Below are 16,847 nucleotides of genomic sequence, written 5' to 3' on the forward strand. Positions count from 1 at the left end.
TTTGCAGTCAATGCTTAATTTGTAAAAAATGATAGGTGCCAGGGCCCTCGTCAGGAGGTGACTGCAGCTTGTACCACCCATGGCCCTGCCAGCGCTGCCAGTGACACTCTCTGCGCGGGGCTCACCCTCACGCTGCCACACGTGCCACAATGTATTTATTATTTATTTATTTATTAATCTTATATAGCGCGACAGCTACCCGTGAGGGTTTCCCGGCGCTGAAAGACAATGGTAGCAAAAAACAATCCAGCGAGAAATTTATTGGACGAAAAGCCAGGTCTTTACGGCTTTACGGAAGAGAATATGAGAGTTCTCCATCCGCAAGTCCAAGGGAAGGGAGTTCCAGAGTTCGGGTCCCAAGATGGCAAAAGAGCGACCACCCACTCTGGAAAGCCTAAACTTAGGGATACAAAAAAGGTGTTGGGAAGAAGAACGAAGAGAACGGGCAGGTACATAGCATTTAACAAGGGACTGGAGATAGGACGGGGCAACTCCAATTTTAATCTTGTGCATAAAGCACAGTGCCTTGAATTTTACCCGGTTATCAAGGGTGAGCCAATGCAGTTCTTTAAGGCGCTCGGTAATATGATCGTGTTTTCGACAACCACAGAGAAGCCGTGCAGCAGCATTTTGAACTAATTGAAGACGGCGCATGACCGCCCTGGTAGCCCCCAGATAGAGCACGTTCCCGTAATCCAATCTAGAGGTCACCAAAGCTGTTACAACAGATCTCAAGGTGTCGGCAGGCAGAATCCAAAAGATTTTTCTCAGCCATCTTAAGATGGTAAAACAGGTGCCTGCAACTTTGTTGGCCTGGTCTTTCATCGATAGATCCCTATCAATAATGACCCCAAGGTTACGCACTCGATCAGAAGGAATGGGTAAAGAACCCATAGTTGCAGGCCAATGTCTCGAACTCCATAGGTCAGGTTTGTTTCCGAAGACTAATACCTCCGTCTTATCGCTATTTAATTTAAGAAAATTGCGATTCATCCAACGAGAGATTTCGCTAAGACCTATTTGCAAAGATGAAGGAGAGGTGGGGTCAGCTTGAGATAAGGAAAACACAATCTGAGAATCATCAGCATAGGTGAAAAGATTTAGACCAAAGTAGTGAGCAATATGGGCCAAAGGAACAACATAAAGATTAAAAAGGAGAGGATTGAGAATAGAACCCTGGGGCACACCGTGTGGGGAGAAATAAGTATTGGACGTGGACGTATTGGAAAAAATTTGAAAAGTCCGGTCAGTAAGAAAAGACGACAACCAACGCAAGGCTTTATCACTAATGCCAAAAGAGGCAAGATTGTTCAAAAGGATACTGTGAGATACAGTATCGAAGGCTGCACTGAGATCTAGTAATATCAGTGCAGCCGATTCACCTCGATCTAATAGTAGGCGAAGATTCTCAGTCACTCCCAAAAGAGTAGTTTCTGTAGAGAAACCCTGACGAAAACCAGACTGGGAGGGGTGAAGAAGATTGTTAGTTGTTACAAAATGTGACAGATGCCGATGGATGTGCCTTTCAAGAATCTTAGAAAAAGCAATACAGGCTGTTCGATGCCCCCAAAGACGAAAGAATGGGTTGTGCCACAGGTATTAGTTGTTATTAATGCATATTAAATGGATAAACAACCGCTGTTTGTAAAAATTGTATTTGCCCCCCAATGAAGCCAGGAGTCAGGCTTGGGTTTCTAGAATATTTATTCCCCGGAGCGCCGGGAACTTGCGTGCGCTCTCTGAGCCGGCCTGCGCCACACAAGATGGCTGCCTTCCGGTTCCTGTTGCGGACTTCCGCCTCCGGTGCTCACGGCCAACAACTAGACCGTCACCACATATCTCCCCCCTTTATGCAACTGACAAAACAATAAGGAATACACAATCTTACTTAATGTCCATTTCAAAGTCCTTGAACCTCTTAGGCGCTCTCACGATTCTTCCTGCTCTCGTTCTCATTACTCCTTCCACTTTCTCGCCTCCTTGACTGCCCGACATGGCAGTCATTCCTCGCGCTTCTGTTCCTTCACCATTGTCTCTCTCTTCATCGTCTCCTTTCCAGTTTGTACTGTTCCTTCTCTCTCTCTCTCTGTCGCTCCCGCCTTGTGTGTTCTCCTTCTCCTCCACGTTCTGTGTCCCTCCTTCTACCTGCTCTTGTCTCCATCCGCTACATTCCTCGTTCACCATCTCTGCATCTCCTTCTGCTTCTCCCTCCGCTCCTGTAGTCCACTTCAGGATTTTGCTGCACTTAGCCATTCTGTCCTGCGACCACACTTTGCCGTCACTGAGTAGTGCTGATCGGACATATGGTTCCACAACCTGCAGGGGCGGCGTGAACTTGCTCTCTCCTTTCCTCCTCATGGTCGCTACCTTCACTCTCACCCAGTCACCTGTCTCTAGTGACACTCCTTGTACATTTCGTCTCTTGTTGAACTGTTCAGTGTAGGTCTCTTGTGCTTTCTCCAGATTCCTCCTTACTATTGCTGGTGACCATTTGCTCTGCACTACCATTTGCCTCCATGCGATGTTGTCCTTGGTGAACGGCTCTCTTCCCCTTAACACTTTGAAGGGGCTGTATCCTGTGCTGCCTGGTGTGATGCGGTAGGCCCACAGCATCTTGGGTAATTCCTTCTCCCAATCTTGTCCATCGTTTATGGCTACTTGGATAATTTCCATTATTACTCGATTGAAACGCTCCACGAGCCCATTTCCAGCCGGGTGGTATATGGGAGTGTGCTTAACCTCAATCCCACTGCGGGACATAGAGGCCTCCCATTTGGCTGAGACAAACTGTGGCCCATTGTCGCACGTTATGACCTTAGGAATACCTTCCTTTATGAACACGGCGTTCAAGAATGTTATCACCGCATCTGAGTCCACTGAGTCCCTCACTTCTACCTCTGGCCACTTGGAGTACCTGTCCATTAATACTATAGCGTACTTCTGTGTTCCTTCAATGTTCAGGATCGGTCCAAGTATGTCGATGGACACCATTTCCCATGGTCCTCCCGGCATGGGGAAATTCCCTAACTGTGGCCTCAACATTACTTAGGATTTATCCGCTTTGGAGCAGGAGTCACCTTGTCTCACGTACCTTTCCACCTGAGCATCAATTGCTGGCCACCAGTACGCCTGTCTGGCTAGGGCTTTAGTCTTTGTGATTCCCTGGTGTCCTTCATGCAACAACGCCATCAAGTGTGCAATGAGACCCTTGGGGGGTATGACTTTATCTCCCCTGAGCAGGAACTGGGGGTCCTCCTCTAGGGACAACTCATCTCTCACCTCCCAGTATCTCCTCAAGTCCTCTTTTAGGTGCCTCTTCTCCGGCCACCCATGAATGACATATCCTTTGATCGCCTCCAAATCCTCATCCTGCTCGTAGGCCTCTGCCCACTCCTGCGCGCTGATTACTTGCTCCATGTCCTGTACAGTCGCCACCATGTAGCCCTCCCATCTTGGCGTCTCCTGTTCATCCGCTTCTTCCTTGGCTGCCACCCTACTCAGGAAGTCTGCTACCTTGTTCTGAGGCCCCGGTATGTACTCCACCTCGTACACGAAGTCTAATAGCCGTAGTGTCATCTTTGCTATTCTCGGGGTGGCATGCGCATGTCCACTAGACGTCAGGACCTTTATCAGGGGTTTATGGTTCGTGCGGACCAAGAACTTGGCTCCCCACAGGTATTGCCGGAAGCGTTCCATCGCCCACACCATGGCTAGCATCTCTTTTTCAATGACACTGAACCTCTCTTCGTTCGGTGCCAGGGATCTGGATGCAAAGCTGACTGTTGATAGTTCTCCCTTGTCAGATCTTTGCATTAACACTGCTCCCAGGCCCCGGTCACTGGCATCGGTGGTAAGTATGGAATCTGCAGCCGGGTCAAATCCTTCCAGGGGTATGGCTTCTCTCATTTCTCGTTTCAAGGTCTCGAATTTCTCTTGCTCTTCTTGGGTCCACTTCAATCCGTTTCTCTCCTTCAGCAATTGGCGTAGGCAGTGCGTCTTGGTGGCAAAGTTGGGGATGAATTTACAATAGAACTTAGCCATGCCTAGAAACGACCTGACATCTTCCTTTTTTCCTGGGGCTGGTGCATTCTGTATTGCCTCCATGTTGGCTCTCTTTGGCTCAATCCCCTTCTCGCTAACTTCGTGACCCAGGTAGGTAACGGAGGGGACCCCAAATTTGCACTTTGTCCATTCTGCGGTGAGTCCGTTTTCTTGTAATGTGCGCAGCACAGTGTGTAGTATATCGTTGTGCTCCTGCTTGGATTTCCCCATTACGAGGATATCATCTTGGAAAATTGAACTCCCTTCACTTTTTGAAATAGTCTGTGCATCAGTTTTTGAAACACCGCCATGCCTGCGGATGCTAGTCCAAACGGCATTCTCACAAATTTGTAACACCCACAAGGTGTTATGAAAGATGTAAGGTGGTTGCTGGATGGGTGGAGTTTCACCTGGTGGTAGGCCGATGACAGGTCCACCGTCGAGAACCACTTAACCCCGTTTGTCATTGCCAGCATTTCATTGATGCGTGGGAGGGGAAATTTGTCTATCAAAATGTTTTTGTTAAGCTCCCTGAGGTCTACAAATAGCCTCACTTTCCCGTTGGGCTTCTGAGCTACCACTAAAGGCTATTGCCATTCCGCACTCTCTATGGCTTGTATCACCCCGCTTTTCTCCAATCTGTCAAGTTCCTCTTGCACTGCCTCTCTGCAGCGGAACGGTATGTTTCGGACCTTGTGGATGACAGGTTTCGCTCCTTCTTTCAACCTTATCATGTGCTTGAACTTGGCCAGTTCACCTATCCGTCCACTGAACACTTTTGGATATTCCCTGTGATATGCCTCATCTTCCTGTCCCCTTTCCATGTTCATCAGCAGCGCTTTTTCTATGCCTCCTGGATTCAGCTGGATCCCCAGGGCGCCTTGATCTTTCCAGCTGAGTACTGATGGTCCCTTTTCCGCGACATACAGTTTGCAGTTGGCTTGTCGTCCCTTGAATTCGAACAGCAAAGGACAATAACCTAACATGGGTATTCTCTGTCCCGTGTAAGTGACTGGTCTCACGTCCATGGGGCGCAGTTCTTCCTTTACTTTTGTCATGAACTTCTCTTCCCACACTTGTCTTTGAACAATCGGGATGGGGGCTCCTGAGTCTGCTATTATCTCGATCGGTACTCCTCCCATGTGCATGTCGAGTCTAGGTTTGTCCGTCTCTTTGCATCTCACATCCAGGACTTGGACGTCGATGTAGAGGAGTTCCTCAAGGTTATCTTCCTCCTTTTGCGTTTCTTCTTCTTCCGGGCTTCCTTGGTCTATGTATTTGACTGTGGCCCCCTTGGATCTCCGACGACACACTTTCTCGTAAAGCCCGAATAAGCCACAGAACGCACACTTCGCCCTGAACGCTGGGCATACCTTGTCGTTGCCCAGGTGCGATGCGCTTCCACACCTGTAGCAGCTTGGTCTTCCTCCTCTACTTGTCTTCGGGTTTGCTCCCCCAGGTTGTTGGCTTCTCCTGGTGTCTGGGCCCCTGGGTGGTTCTCGTTGCCTGGGTTTGTCCCCTTTGTTGTGCATCATGACTCTGCAGACTGTTTGCGTGCCTCCACTGTCCTTCCTGGCTGCCTGTGCACATCGTTTGGACATCTCCGCCTTCTTCACCAAGGCCCATACCTCCTTCAGGGGAGCGTCCCCGTTTACCCACAGTTTTTCCTGAACATGTGTGCTCGTCGTGTGCATTATGATTTGATCCCTTACCAACTCGTCGTGGAGGGTACCAAATTTACACGTGAGTGCCAATTTCTGCAGCGCCGCCATGTATTCATCCACCGTTTCTCCACTGCCTTGTTTTCTCTGGAAGAAGTTGTGTCTGTCGATAGCCACGCAAACCACCGGCCGGTAGTGCGCGTCCAGGTCCTCAATGGCATGCCTGAATACGTCCGTATCAGTCGCGACCCTTGGACCCTTGACTATGGTGTCAAATATTCTTACCCCCTCCGGGCCCAGATTGTGTAATAGTATCTTCCTTCTCCTCGGGCTCGTGTGCGCGGCCTCACTTTCGTCTTCTAAGGCCTCCAAATAATTAAGGAAGTATCGTTTCCAATCTTCCCAAGGCATCGTGGGTTCTCCTCTTTTTGGAAGGAAAGGCACCATGTGGGTGAGGGAAGTGGATGGTGTTGCCATCCTGCCGTTGCCTTTCGGGACTGCCTTGGTGGGAACCGCGTGGTTGGGCGGGCTGCCTGGTGCCTGTCTGGTGTCTCTGTCCTCTTCGTCGTCCTCCCTGCCGCCTGCGCCACCTGTAGCTCCCTCTGATGCTGGGTTCGCTCGTGGCCTACCTCTGTCCGCTATGCTTGGCCCTTCACCTCGCCCCTGTTGATCCGCCAGCGTGCCATGGCCGTGGAGTAGTTATGCGCCGTGCTGTGCCTCCTTGCCTGGCTGCATATGGTGAAGGACTTGAGGCTTTGTCCTTGTCCCGTGTGCCGTGGCCCTCTTCCCGCGCTTATCACCGCCGACCGCACCTGGGTAGGTGGCGTTCTCGTTCTCTTTGACGGCGTGGGGAGAGTGTCCCCTGTGTTGTGGGTCGCCGCGGGTACCGACTATTGGTTGGGCCGACGTGCTGTCGCTCGCCCTCTGCCGCGCTCCGGTAATGACGCCTGATGCCCTGAGCTGGGGTGGTCCGTTGGGTTCGTTAATTCACTTCGTAGTACCTTTTAATTTTTTTTTTCGTTGGACCAGTGTTGTTGCTACTGGTTCCAGTCCCGCCTCATCGCCATTGTAAAATTTGTATTTGCCCCCAAATGAAGCTAGGAGTCAGGCTTGGGTTTCTAGAATATTTATTTCCCGGAGCGCCGGGAACTTGCGTGCGCTCTCTGAGCCGGCCTGCGCCACACAAGATGGCCGCCTTCCGGTTCCTGTTGCGGACTTCCGCCTCCGGTGCTCACGGCCAACAACTAGACCGTCACCACACTGTTCTGCTCATATCTAAATCATACAATCAGCGCCACCATGTGGCAGCTGTCATAAGTACCAGTGCTGACAAATAAGTGCCGGTGCCGAGCACCGGAAACCACCTGCTCACATTAACCACTGCCTGCCCTACATTTCGGCTGAAGCATTTCAACTCTCGCAATTTACCACCCCAAGACGGTCGTCTTTTCACAAAAAGTAGGGGAACTGTTCATCTTAAATATGGGCACATCGCACCCCTCAGATCCCGCCCACTTTGACCTCTGGTTTTTACAGTATAAGGCATCTCCCGTATCTCCACCTCACTAATGACTTTCCAAGGAAATGCTCGAAATGACATTATTGCCGTTCTCACAGCACCCACAGCCTCGGTCACCCTCACCCAGACGTCACGGGGCCCTGGACCTCCCAAGAGCGAGAGAGAAAACACACCCTCACCTGAAAACAGCTGACCTACAGCAGAAACCATGGTAACAGCGTGTATGTATATGGTACTTCTATAGCACAAACACAGCCGAGGGGCAGCAGAGCCAAAGTCTTGCACAGAGTCAATGAGTGACAGGCACACAGCCAAAGAGTGACAGGAGACAGACAGGCACACAGCCAATGAGTGACAGGGGAGAGACAGGCACACAGCCAATGAGTGACAGGGGACAGACAGGCACACAGCCAATGAGTGACAGGCGACAGACAGGCACACGGCCAATGAGTGACAGGAGACAGACAGGCACACAGCCAATGAGTGACAGGGGAGAGACAGGCACACAGCCAATGAGTGACAGGGGACAGACAGGCACACAGCCAATGAGTGACAGGGGACAGACAGGCACACAGCCAATGAGTGACAGGGGACAGACAGGCACACGGCCAATGAGTGACAGGAGACAGACAGGCACACGGTCAATAAGTGACAGGGGACAGACAGGCACACAGCCAATGAGTGACTGGAGACAGACAGGCACACGGCCAATGAGTGACAGGAGACAGACAGGCACACGGTCAATAAGTGACAGGGGACAGACAGGCACACAGCCAATGAGTGACTGGAGACAGACAGGCACACAGTCAATGAGTGACAGGGGACAGACAGGCACACAGCCAATGAGTGGCAGGAGACAGACAGGCACACAGTCAATGAGTGACAGGGGACAGACAGGCACACAGCCAATGAGTGACAGGAGACAGACAGGCACACAGTCAATAAGTGACAGGGGACACACAGGAACACAGCCAATGAGTGACAGGAGACAGGACTGTTCTGTGGGCAGTCAATGCACTGTGAAGACGTGCGTCTTTAACTCTTTCTAATCCCCGGGGAAGCCTCAGACGATATCGCTGGTCACATTATAGTACCCAATACACAGACTACAACTCCGACCATAGCGACCACAATAATGAGGTACCTTGTAATGGCACATTGGATGGGGCCGTCTCACCAACAGAAATAACGACTGGGGCAAAACGGAAAAGGAAGTTAACTAAGCCGACTGCCTCAAAGAGGAAACAACCGCCTCGTGTAACTCACCCCCGCCCCGCTATCAGGGCATGGATCCAGGGTTGTGCAAATCCCGCCAACGATACCGCTGCGAAACTAATCGCGGAGTCAATACCAACCAAGGCCACAACCCGCTCTATCTATCTGCACACAAACTGATGCCGCCATGGTTTCTCCCGAGGACCCCGCATTGGGAGAGGTTCTAATCAATTCAATTCAATAACTTTATTCGGTTATTATGCAGAAAAAATAACCATAAAAGTACAATTAATATATCACAAATTCAGAATTAAAAAAATATAGAAACAATCATGGTACATTATAAATAAGCTGATTAAAATTTCATACATAAATTGATTTCCGTGATCTAACAACATTCTTTAAAAACACAGAACAGATGCAACAGTTAAAATATTATCTAGTTTCTGGATGGCTAAAAAGGCAGTACATTAAAGAGAACTAGCTACGTTTGACTTTTATGGAACTCTGAAGAGTCATGTTCAGTGGCACCGATTGGGTGTCTTCATTAAGCCCGCACCCACCAACCTAGTTGGTGGCATGCTTCATCATCGGGCCCACCCAGTGACATCTAATGTGTCCCGGGTGTTCTTCGACGCCTGATTACAGCGGAGCAGGTATCTTACTGAGAGTGCAGTGTGGGGAGAAAGGTGAAGTGAGATTAAAACGGTTTGGCAGGATTCCCAGTCCCATAGGGTTAAATTAAATTTTAATAATTGGGTTCTTGTCCGCTTTTAAAAACAGGCAGGGTGGATGTGATGGTGCCGGCGCCATTTCCTTATATTGTGAGCAAATGGGTTGGAGTCAGATTGGATGTGGATCTCTTCAAAGTGGTGGACATATAGTCCCGCTACGCTGGGGGAAAAAACGCTGCCCACGTTTGTATTCCAGGGTCATTTCCTTTGCCGATCCACTCCTGGAAGCACCGCAGGCCAATCGTCAGCGTGAGATTACTTACCCTTACGCTCTCGCTTTTTTCCACATAATGTGTGTGATTTGTTCGTTTTCTAGTATCACCACGACATTTAGAAACCAATTATGACCACTAACAGTACCACCAGTACTGTTACACCTTTGCCGCTTGCACCCCCTACACACAGCACTTATAACCGGCAATTTCATTGTTCTTTATGTGACTTGTGCACATGCTAAAACCTCTCTATATATGTCATGTCTCTGTCATTAATGTTGTATGTCCAGGTATGCTTGAGGAGGGAATCCCCCCTCTAGCACCTTAGTGAGTGCGACACATAGTCTGCTACACTCACTTAATTTTATCAATTTTAACTTGCACCATCACATTTAAACAGTCCTGAAGAAAGCCTGATTTAAAAGAAGGCACTGGCTGAAACATGTCGACCAACACCGGATGTAGGAGGTCGTAATTCGTCACCATCACATCCACCCTGCCTGTTTTTAACCGCTGACAGGAGCCCAATTATAAAAATGTAATTTAACCCTCTGGGACTGGGACTCCTGCCAAACCGTTTTAATCTCACTTCACCTTTTTCACCACACTGCACTCTCAGTAAGATACCTGCTCCGCTGTAATCAGGCGTCGAAGCATACCCGGGACACATTAGATGTCACTGGGTGGGCCCGATGATGAAGCATGCCACCAACTAGGTTGGTGGGTGCGGGCTTCATGAAGACACCCAATCGGTGCCACTGAACATGACTCTTCAGAGTTCCATAAAAGACAAACGTAGCTAGTTCTCTTTGATACATATAATTACCTGTGGGGATTCGGACTAGCTATCTGGTCCTCTCTCTCCTTCTTGATACGCTAAAAAGGCAGTACGACATTGCCTAAGTTCCATACGCTTCAATAATGGTACAATCCATATTGTCCTAGGCATAGTGTAACATTTACAAAACAACAAGATATGCATTGTCCGATTGGCTGGACAAATCATCGCATGGACATTTATACAATCGTCTTGCCCAGTCATTCATCTTGGGGAAGCTTAGGAATCTAAATAAAATATTTAGCCGAAACCGCGGTAAAAGAAACCTTTCAAAATCACTCATGTGCAGCTTAACATACGGTTGAATATTAAAAGTGGTCATTGTTAAATGGTGAGCCACCAAGAAATCTTTGTTACTGGAGTGGTATGGCTCACTGGTTAGAGACGGCAGACCCGGAAGCAGAGAACGCCCGGGACCAGGGTTCAATTCCCGAGTGGCAGGGTCATGGACCAGGGTCAGCGGACTCGATAATTCTCACCTCGGTGCCTACTCTAACCAGGGATCACACTCGGCAACTCTGGGTATTAAGCTTGCCTCATCTCTACAACGGCCCCCCACAGACGCCGGGGATGCCTGGAGATACCCAGATACCCAGAAGGGACCATCTCACAGGGAAAGCCAGGACGGGTTCCCCAGCGGTCTTCAGCGCCAGGACGCTTACGGGCAGCAGTGCGCTTTACAAATCCCACACACATTACATCTTGGTATTCGTTCTATATTCTCCCAGAAGCGTCATGCAAATATTTTCAAGTTCCTTCCTGGAGACCTGGCACATAGATAAGGGATCCCTATAATATTCTTGGTGGCCTATTTGTGTAAGAAACGTCTTTTCATAGTATAACCATCTTATCTTGCTAACATTATCAAGACTCATCGCGTCCTTCAAAACCAGGTGGTTAAAAACACATTCCTCAGTAGTCCATACCCTGTGATGTATTCCTATAGGTTCTGAACCGATCCCCCTATTCCTGACCCTATTCTGGTTAAACTAACCAACAAGTTAACTAGCAGTCAGCCCATGAGGCAAGGAAAACCCCCATGATGCAGATACCGTTATCTGACGCAGTCACACTACGGCACAGGAACGTGTTATCTGATTAGGTCATAACGCTTGAGATCTAATTAGACAAGCGATATTCCTCCAGCCCCTGATAAGGCATACGGAGTTCTCATAACAAATCAAACCTATGACAACCTGGAAAAACCGTGCGGCCATTGTTTTGATTTCACAGAGAACTTCAGCAAAAGAATGTGCTAACGAGCAAGTCGTATGACATCCTTATTGACGTATCTATGTCCATCCTTACGTCAATCTCGGCACCTTAAAGGTATAAATATTACCGATCTTGCCCTATGCAAACACACGCGGTGGTGACGAGGACGGAGCAGCCAGACTTGCCGAAGCCCAGAGCAGAGCAGACCCCGCTGGCGCAGCCCCGCCTTCTTGACGCGCTGAGATCGAGCAGCTGCCTATTTCTCCTGCCGAGAAATCCAGCTCCGGCGCTTCCGGGTGGCCCTCGCAGGCAGCCTGGAATATCGAGACCAGAGATGAGAGATACCATCCCTCATCCATCCTAGATTCCAGGTACAGAACTGAATAACCCCTCGCAGAGAATTCTTTAGTCAGTCACTTGGCAAAAACAAACTTAACTTAAACTGTAACTTTCTATTCCCGCCCACGTATTAGACTTAGGTCAGGTACACGGGGTAGGCCTATCTAGAAACACCAGTTGAGTACGTTTAGTCAAATATATATGTGTATGTAATATATTTTATTCATTTTAAAACATCTTATGGCTTAGAAACCATATCAATGTTTTTACAATATTATTTTATACTATTGCTTCTAATGTATGCACTTTACTTAACTATAAGTATTGCAATAATATCGATCCATTTCTCATGTATGAGAAAAGAGACTGATCAATAAATAACACCTTTTTATTGAACACGCCCGTCTCTTCCTTTTCTCTACAATCTGATGAGACTAAGAATGCACGTACTGGCTGAGTAAAATAATTTGCCTTTTGTTCACACGACTCTCGAGATTTACTCTTGATTAGGGGAGAGCAAAGTTGTCATGTTCTATGGTTGTCAGAAACTAAATCCCTTCTTGTCTAATCAGGGAAGTTAAGTCCTCCTTGAACATTCGAGAAAGTTTCTAGTGAACTCTGAGCTACGCTGGCAAACCCAAAACTTTAAGTCTAGTATCGACAGTAGTAGACCTAGTTAACGTCTGGTCTAGGCCTATACTATTGAAGGTATTATTCCAATGCGCAGAGCCTATTGGGATAATAGGAACTACACTACATGGCGCCCAACGCGTTTGGAAAGGGCGATAAAACTAACGTAAGACATTTAGAGTAACTCAGTCGTGCTTTCTCACTCAGACCCCTTTGCCCCATAATACTCCAAAGACGTCTGGAGTGGGTGAAAGGTTATATCCGCCAGACCTCGCAGGAGGGAACTCCTATGTATGGTTCTTGGTTTAGTCAACGTTGAAGGATACACTGTTCCAAAATATTGTGCATCTAATCTTTGTTTCCATAAGAAACCTGATCTGCAAATAGACATAATATCATCCTGTCAGTAAAATGGGAGACAGTGATGAAGAAAGAGAGGCAGTTAGATTAGCAACTGAACTCGCAGCAGCTGATGCTACCATGCAGGCAGCAGACCAGGATATAATACTCATCCCGGTCATTAAAAGGAAATCTATAACTCTAAAACTTATAGAAAATGGACTGACACCTAGAGGTGGCACAGTCATATTCGTAATTGAGGCACACGAATATCGGCAGACAGAGGTATACTATTCATGGATACATTTTCCAGCAGCAAATGCTGTAACAAAGTACTTCCACTATTACAAAATAGAGAAACCTCCTGAAATGTACACTCTTTCGAGGAGGTGGAAGTACCACTCAAATTCCAAGAGCATTTGCTCTTATTTGATGGCGCCCTAAAACATAATAATCACATCACCAGGCTCGGTCCTTTGGGTAGACCAGGAGCAACGTGGCCGGTCCTAGCCGGATACACACCACATCCAGACATCAACGGGATGTCTACAGCAGAGCTGTTAACACAGCTAAAACAATTAATAAAAATTCATAGACAATTAGTACAGTATGTGATGCGGACTTCAACAATTCAGCCAGCGATTAAACTTCCACAGCTGACCCCTCACCAGGGGAACACAAACAAAATTACACCACAGAACATCCAATCTTGCCTAGGTAAAGTACCGGCTAAACGGGAACAAATACCATTCTGGTTGGCACAAAAAATCACCCAAATAGAGGCGGTGTTTCCTGACACCACCCCGCTAGAAAAACACAGGATTCTGACTATATGTCTCCCAATGGGAATCGCACCACACATAGAGGACTGTGACACTTGGGGTACAGTCTTCGCTTCTATCTACACAAAAACGCACGGTGTTCCATCCATTTCGGTGATACCAGATGTGCTAAAACAAATTCAAGACGAATACGGTCCAGAACCCGCTTTAACTCTTGGTATGAAATTACTAAAAGACTTCAAGCAGGTCTCGGCTATATTATTAGCCAACATAAAGGGAGAAGCAGCTAACGTGGCGATCTGCCAGAGGTTAAAAGAGACAGATATAGCAGACCAACCAGCTGAAATTGCCAGAATCATAGAAAAATCCTATGAGGAACTAGGTAGAGATAGTTTAGGTGGAATACCAGTAAAACCGCAACTGACTGAAAGTCCAGAAAAAATATTTTTTAATAATAATTCACCAAAAAAGAACTGGGATGGAAACAAACAATCCAATCCTAAAGAAAAGAATTTCCAGTCCAGAGGAAGGTCTCCCAGGCGAAGAGAAAAATCTCCAAACCAGAGACAAAGGTCACCCCAGAGTGACCCTTCTGGGAAAAGATATAACCTTAGAAATAGGGATAATATAAAAAAGCCTGATAGATATCAAGACATTGATACACGTCCCTCTCAATCTTTTCAGACTTCCTCGCAGAAATCGGAAAGAAGAGGACGATCAGAACAAAGAGAAGAGCACGCCAAGTCCAAAGACAAGGAACCTGCTCAGCTAAAAAAGAAATTACAATTTCCAAAAAAAGAAGGTAGCCAGTATCAAGGTAGTTAACAATGCCGAGAATACTGAGGACACAACTGAAAAACGGAGAATGGGCTCAGACAATGCTAGACAGCGCAGCAGAAGTGAGCATAGCTCGCAAAGTCCTTATGAATCATCTGGAGACAGTGGACACGAATGAATATCTTCAAGTGGAAACTGCAGACACCAGAGTTAGCAAACCTCACAAAATATACGAAATAACATTGCGTATAGAGGGAGATAAGACTAGAAAAATAAGGGGTCTATTTTGGGATAATCTCTCCAAGGGCTATGATATCCTTCTAGCTGAAAAAGACTGGCCACCAGAGTTTGTCAGGGAGTGCCCTCATGGCGAAGAAATAATTATGCCGGCCTTCTCGAATCATATCCCGATTCATAAAAAATACACACTTGCTAGAAAGTGGGCAGTAGCTCTAGCTCCTGCTTTATATAAAAATCACGTAGGATGGGATGAGGACTCTCCTCCTCACAAAATCCAGTTAAAATCACAACCTACTGCACAAAGGCAGTATCCAATCAAGCAAGAAGCTAAAAAACAGGTAAATGAAATACTAGATCAGCTAGAATACCAGGGGTGATTGAAACTTGCACCTCACAAATGAACAACCCTTTGTTTCCGGTCTCCAAACCAGACAATTCATATCGTCTAGTTTTGGATTACCGACACCTTAACACATGTTGCAAAACTTTTGCAGTGCAAAACTCACATAATGCTGCACTAATGAATAACATAGTGCGCAAAAAATACAAAACAACATTAGACATCTCTAATGGATTCTTTTGTCAAAACATAGCACCAGAGAGCAGATATTTAACTGCGTTCTCAATAAATGGCACTCAAAAACAATTCTGTCGGTTAGCCCAGGGGTACAAGAACAGCCCGGGAGTATTCTCAGCGAGAGTAACAGAATTACTACAAATATATGATGATGAAGCATTATCTTATGTCGATGACATTTACTTAACAGATGATGACTTGGAGACTCACTTGAAAAGAGTGAACACCATAATACTTGGGTTTGCAGCAGAGGGTTACAAATTCAACTTAAAAAAATCCAGAATTGCCCATCTGACAGTCCTGTTCGTAGGATATGAATTATCAAGTATAGCCTGGCTGACAATTTTCTAGAACTAGAAGAATTAAAAAATCTAGAATATGAAAAAACATATCCTCTGCCAATCGACATTCTGCCCTTACGACACTACGCCTGTGTAATCTATACAGACGGACATGCTCAACCTCCCGTTTGGGGAGAACAAGCATACAACCCCACATGTGGGATTACAAAAGAAGTGTGGCGCGGAGGTAAACTAAAACCTCTATTAACAAAAACACACTCAGTAGAAACTAATTCAGAACATCAGACTGAAATATTAGCATTGAAAATGGCGCTAGATAATGCGGATCGCGAATTCCCGACACTTATAGTGTCCGATTCATATTACTGCGTCAAATCATATAACAAGGATTTGCAGACATGGATTCAAAACGGTTACAAAGATGACAGATGCACCAATAAAGCAGAAACTGCTCTGGGAACAAATAGCTCTTTTACAAAAAGAACTACCAAAGACTCACGTGACACACTCACTGAGTCATCAGCGTGCTGGCGTTCACGTTGCAGGGAATTCATTGGCTGAAACAGCCACAGCGGCAGCCACTAAATCGGCTCCCGTAGTTCGAAAAAAGCGTACATTAAAATACATTGACGGTGAAACAGTGCTGGCGGTGAAAACGTCATCAAAAGGCGACTGCTCAGCGTTACCGATCAACTATCCACTCAATTATACATACATAATCGATGCAAACTCCGTCCCTTTTGCTCGAATCCCTGGAGTGGGGGATAGAGTGATTCCAAACATGGACAGGAGAAACTTGTTAATCGCAGACGCACATATGGGCGAGGGTCTCAGACACCTTAAACTAAAAGATTCTCTGGAAGAATTACAATCACGGTACTGGTGGCCAGGCATGAGCCTGCGTCACACCATGTTTGTAAAAAACTGCCCAAACTGCAACAGAGATCGCAGTGGGGAGAGAAACAGTTTAATACCTCGTCGTTTTACTCCAGAAAAAATCAAGAGTAAAAAGGAAGGGTTGCGATTAACATATACAGGCTAGTTTCCACTTATAATGTAGATCACCAGCACTCGGCTGACGTCTGGACTGTTATACAAAGATTTGCGAGTCTAAATGGCATATACGCTAAGAGCATGCTACGTTTGACCATTGTCTCCACTCTAGCCCTCCAGCCTGAGGGGAAACATGGCCAAATGAGCACAGCCCAGCGGGAATCTTCTCACTTCCTTCCTGAGGGTACGGGATGGTGTAAAGAAAAAACCAAGGCATAAAGCAATCTATAACGGAAAAGATATTAGGTTCGGGAGCTGGGTGGGTCAAACATCTAATAAGTGTCCAACGTAGTCTCAATAACTTGCCAAGAAATTCTCTGAAGGGATTCAGTCCGTACGAATTATTATTCGGAACTAGGATGATTATCTC

The sequence above is a fragment of the Lissotriton helveticus genome, chromosome 11 (assembly GCF_964261635.1).
Source record: "Lissotriton helveticus chromosome 11, aLisHel1.1, whole genome shotgun sequence".
Classification (NCBI taxonomy): Eukaryota; Metazoa; Chordata; class Amphibia; order Caudata; family Salamandridae; genus Lissotriton; species Lissotriton helveticus.